The sequence below is a fragment of the Camellia sinensis genome, chromosome 2, assembly GCF_055761805.1.
Source record: "Camellia sinensis isolate YWXY chromosome 2, ASM5576180v1, whole genome shotgun sequence".
Taxonomy (NCBI): Eukaryota; Viridiplantae; Streptophyta; class Magnoliopsida; order Ericales; family Theaceae; genus Camellia; species Camellia sinensis.
In genome coordinates this window covers 33832729-33838728 of record NC_138962.1, presented here as the reverse complement: position 1 = coordinate 33838728, position 6000 = coordinate 33832729, and positions in this window count along the sequence as shown.

Sequence of the window (6000 nt, the reverse complement as noted above, 5' to 3'; positions counted from 1 at the left end):
TATTCACTAATTCCTAGGATTATTAATCATTTTATTATTAATCCTATTAATCAAACAAGGCCTTATTACGTTATTAAAGTGGTACTATTTCAGATTTTGAGTTTTAGTTATTGCATAAAACACCCACTTATAAAACGTTGGTAAGAATTCTTTTGCAAACCATTTTGATAACATTCAAATTTGATTTACAAATAACCTCTCTAATTTCATTTGGAATGCTATTAAATGTCATTTTCAATATACACAACCAACCAATCATTAATTACGTTTTTTTTTTTCCATATGCTTTTACTTGAATAAAATTTTAATTGGCAACCCCATAAAATTTTAAAATTTTTTTGTTTGTATTGATAAATTTTTTTCTCTCTTTGTTTTGTTTAAGAAAATTTAATCTATTAAGGGTATTGAATGATGGTGTTAGGTAGAGATTTGGAAAGATAAACGAAAAAAAGTGAGTAAAATATGAATGAAATATAATTCACATTTTTTCTTCTTTTTCATTTTTATTATCTTTTTCAAATACATATTCTAGTTCATGATCCAAACACAGTTTAAAATAATTAAATTGTTGGTGTTTAGTTTCTCGCACAAGCTCATAATGAGCAAGACATTATTTGCAATTTATCAATACCTAAAGCAGTGTATCATAACTTTTTTTAAATTGAGGAATCAAAACCAATTTATAGGAGAAAAAAAAAATTAAGTAAACCAATTTATTTTTTATCTTTTCCTTTTTTTTTTTTTCACTTGGTAGAAATCAAATTTCAGGAATAGGTTCACTTGGTAGTTATTTATCTTTCAATGCTGTAGTTATTTATCTTTCAAGGTCCACAAAATCCACAAATTTCATAAATAATGTGCTATGAGATAATGTTCTTTTGTCCACTTTTTTTGTGTGTTTATTTCACAATCATTTTAATAACACTTGGAAAGTCAAATCTTAGATCTTTTAAGGTTAATAATTCAATTCTCATAATATTTCTTTAAGGTTAGATATTTTGTTATGTACATTGAAATATTTCTTTATCATATCTATCTTTTGTGAAACAAAGGTTAGCGTAGTTATATCTTGGAGACGTTTTAATGGTTAACCACCCGATGGATGAATTATTTTTTATGAAATTATTTGTTGGCTTTTTGACTTTAGCGGTTGACTTTATGAAATATATACTTTTTTTTTTCTTTTCTATCTATTTGTCCACTTTAGGTGCACAAGTATACTTTTCACCTTTTGTTACTATATATATTTCTACTCATTTGCACCCTTTTCTATCTATTTTCTTTTGATGTTGTTTGGAGTCAGATTGTGTTACCAATCCCTCAAAATGTCCTCATATAGACTGATTTATTATTTTTATTTAATGTTTGGAGTGAAATTATTATTTTAAAACTGTGTAGATGTGCAAAGCTTTTGTTATTTGTTAATTTTAATAAATAGATTCTTGGAAGCAAAGAACTAAGTGATTGATGTGTTTTATTGATAGTTTCTGTTGGAAATACAACTCATTTTGATAAATTGTTTAATTTTAGTAAAATTTGGTGGCGGAAAATGATTGATAGGTTATTAGTTTGGCATCTACATATCTATGTGATTTTTTTTATCAATTCTTTGAATGAGCATCATAATGTTTGCAGTTACAGTTACACCTCTTTTTGTTCAATACAATTCAATAAAGCTTAAGCCGTCGATATGTTTGATTCCTAACAATAATGTAGGAGCCATCAATATGTTAAGTATCTATTGATTGCTATGTATATAATATGTATTTAGTGAAGTTAACTTTTGTATTACAGGTTTGGCAATACTAAGCTGCATCAACCTCTAAAATTTCCAGCCATTTGTTATATTTATATAGATTTACAGTCTAAATGGGATGAGATAAAATGGGATTTAATTTTATGATAATGTGTTTAGTATGTATATGATAATGGGTCTCAAATATAATAAGATTTAAGTTTCTGATAATGTGTTTTATACAAACGAGTTATCCTCTACCGTCTAGAACTTGATGTTTAGTGGATGGAGCTCTCAATTTTGCTAAATAAACTTTCAAAAGGCTTTGATAGTCAAATATGCTAGTTTTTCGACATTTTTTTTTGTCATTACTTTGCTGGTTTTTGGTTTTTCTGGGTGTTTGATTATTGAAAAAAAGAAGGATAATTTTATAGCTTCTGAAATTGTGAGATTGACTTTGACTTGGTTTAGTTTGACTTGACAAAATTGTGAGACTTTCAATACATTATTTTTTGTTTGCTTTTTTATCTATTTGTCCACTTCAGGTGCAACAATATATATTTGTTGACTTTACAACTACATATATTTCTACTCATTTGCACTCTTTGCCAAGTTAATATTCAGATTGTGTTACCAATACCTGAAAATGTGGATTCATATTGTATTACCAATACCTGAAAATGCTTGTTAATTTTAATAAATACATTCTTGGGAACACAACTCATATTGGTGGTGAAAAATGATTGTTGGGTTATTAGTTTGTCATCTGCATATTTGTGTGATTTTTTATTAATTGCTTGAATGAGATATTTTATTCATGGTATATGAATTAACTTTATAAATTTTACAGTTCCATTTAAACCTCTTTTAGTTCAATTAAATTCAAGAAAGCTTAAGCCATTGATATGTTTCATTCCATTTAAGTATCTACACTTGGTGAATTAAAACAACCTATGTATTGCTACCTTTCCATGAACAAAAATAACTCTTGTCTTGCTTGGATTTATATGTATTTACTGAAGTTAACTTTTGTATTACAGGTTTTCGCAATACTAAGCTACAACAACCTCTAACATTATGGATAATGTAAGTTGTCTTTTTTAAAAAAACTAGTACATAGATTTTAAAAAAAAAAATTGTATTACAAGTTTTGATTATAAATTTTTTTTCCCTTATTTTTTACAGCTAGATGGAGACTTACAACGAACTGTAATATTCATTCCCTTTACTCATCGTCTTACAAAATTTCATTTTGTGTACATATCAACTACTCATTTGTTTTTGTATGTATAGGTTCAGTTTCTTCAACAAAGAAATATCGGTGTAGTGATTCGTGATGAGCATGATTTCAATGCTGTTCGTATTTCTAAGGTCAGCCCAAAAATCATTTTCTTATCATTTTGTTCATACCCATTTTCATTTTTATTATTATTATTTCTTATAGTTTGGTTATTTTTTAAAGGCAATGGAAAAGGGAATATGCAAAGGCAATGTCGAAGGGAAAAGAAAAGGTGACTTATGCTTGCAAGGGCAAGGGAAAGGAAAATGCATGTCCAGCGGTATGGTTCTTATTGGTTTTTGTAGAGTGTTTTTTAAAATTATTTATTTTCGTATGTTTGTATTTTAAGCCATAATTGTATGTCCAATTGTTTAGTTTAAGCCATAAACAATTGTTTATTTTAAGCCATAATTGTAGAATGTTTTTGAAAATGCATGTCCAATTGTTTATTTTAAGCCATAATTGTAGAGTGTTTTTGAAAATGCATGTCCAATTGTTTATTTTAAGCCATAATTGTATTTTAGCTTTTAAACTTTGCACTTTTTCAAGTGTCCTGTATATATGTGGAAATCTGCACCACTTTTCAATGTAAGTGCGCGGAAATTTTGAGATAAAGACATAAATAGAGAGGAGGGAGAAAGGAATAGAATGTGACAAAATGGGCAAATGCTTTTCTTTTCTTTTTTTTTTTCCAGGTACATGTCCTCTTTAAATGGGATACTTTATAAGCTGGCCGAACATTTGTTTGTTTGTGTAACAAAATCACACAATTTATTATACAGATTATACTTGGTTGTAAAAAATGACAAAGGTTACTGATGCTTGCAAGGGCAAGCGAAAGGAAAATGCATGTTTAGTTGTATGGTTGTTATTGATTTTTGTAGAGTTTTTTTATTTTTTATTTTTGTATCTTCATATATATTGAATAAGCCATAATTGTTTTTTATTTTCAAAACTATGCACATTTCTTTGTGTCTCCTGTATATTCTTAGGGAGAAAGGAATATATAGGGGACACTTTATGAAGGAATATATAGTGAGAAAGGAATATATAGTCTCCTGTAAGTGCATGGGCCCAACAAGAAAATCGTGTATGTGTCCTGTTTAAATGGGGCTACTTTATGAAGCTCACAAGTTGGCCGAACATTTGTTCATTAGTGTTACAAAACTACACAATTTATTATTATTATTCTTATAAGTTGGCCGAACATTTGTTTATTAGTGTAACAAAACCACACAATTTATTATGGGTAGTTATGGGCAAGAGTATAATGCATTTTTTTGAAAGAGGGGATATAAAAATGGAAAATGGTATTTTGTTTGGACAGTGGAAAATGGTACTTGATAATATTTGCATTTTAGGCATCCAATGATCTAATATTCACATTTTAGGGACCCAATGGTTATGTTATATCAAGAGTTGTATTAGCTCAATGTGCACGACGAGAACGTGAAAGAAATGAAAATGCATGCTTTGCATATCAATCGGGACAACGCTTGCGACAAAAACGAGAGAGATTAGGAGCATACGTTAAAGACTTTCCTTCATTAACACTGAGTCGTCGCAGTCACGCATGCTTAGAATAGGGTACAAAGACAATTGAGGATACTTCGTTGGCACAAAAACGAACAATGGTTACACATGCATCCACATGTTCGTTCTCTATCATTGGTAAAACATGTTTAATCCTATAAATAATACTCTTACTTTTACATGTGTATAAATTTTAATTCAACAATGATAAAGACTACTAATTTTGGAGCTCTAAAAAGATCACTAATGACATGACACTCAATAAAAAAAGAAAAAAAATACGACACAAGGTCAAAACATCAAATCATTCATAGTAGGGTCCACTGCCACATCATTAGTGCTCTCACTCATTTTCCATTTTAATTTATGGACAACAAATATTTGTAGGCCTAATTCTACAATCACATACCTTCAAGAGGATCTATGTACAGATGTTGAATTAGAAGATATGACTATAAGTGCTGCGATTAATACTCGATCACACATGAATTCATGTCGTCATTCTCTCGGCAAGATGGATGTGTTATGTCCTTATTGTTCAGCCTTACATTGGATGGATGAAAAATTAGCACAATCATGTCGAAAGCGTCCCCTATTTGGAACTTGTTGTTCAAAAGGAAAGGCTAGCTACCTCTGCTTATGACACCCCCTTCACCGCTTCAAGCATTATATGATGGGGATGATGATCAAGCAAGATCGTTTCGATGTTATACTTGATTGTACAATGCAGGCAATGCTTTTACAAGTCTTGGTGCTACATTGGATCCAAAAGTACTAAGGGGAAGCGACCCTACATCATTTATTATCCATGGGGAATTGCGACATCAAATAGGATCACTTCTACCACAGCCAGGGCAGGATGCGACTTATGCTCAATTGTACATTTATGATCCTGATTTAGCTTTAGAAGTTCAAAATCGTAGAAATCCTCACTTACAAAGGGATGTTTTCAAAACTATTCAAGATAGTTTGTTGTAAGTTAAAGCATTTGTAGACAAATTTTGCCAGGCTTATGCAATTTTGAATCAATTAGCTTTAACTGGACAAAATCTACCTGTTCATCTTCACTATAGTTCAGCAACAGACTGACGACAGTATAACCTACCAACTACTGATGAGATTGCAGTTGTAATACCAGGTGATGGAACCGAGGTTACTGGAATGAGAGATGTTGTTTTACATCTACAGGGAAATAATGAACTTATGCAAATTAATGAATGTCACCCAGCGTATTTTCCATTGCATTATGTTTCATTATTCCCGTATGGTGAGCTTGGATGGGAACCTAAGTTGAAATTGTGGGACGTTAAACATGATCGGCCTTCAACTGATCGACTTACTCAAATGGATTTTTATAGTTATCGTTTGTTTGAGCGACCTATAGAGTATTCAACAATTTTGAGAGGTGGGAAACTATTCTAAGAATTTTTAGTAGATGCTTGGGCCGCAACTG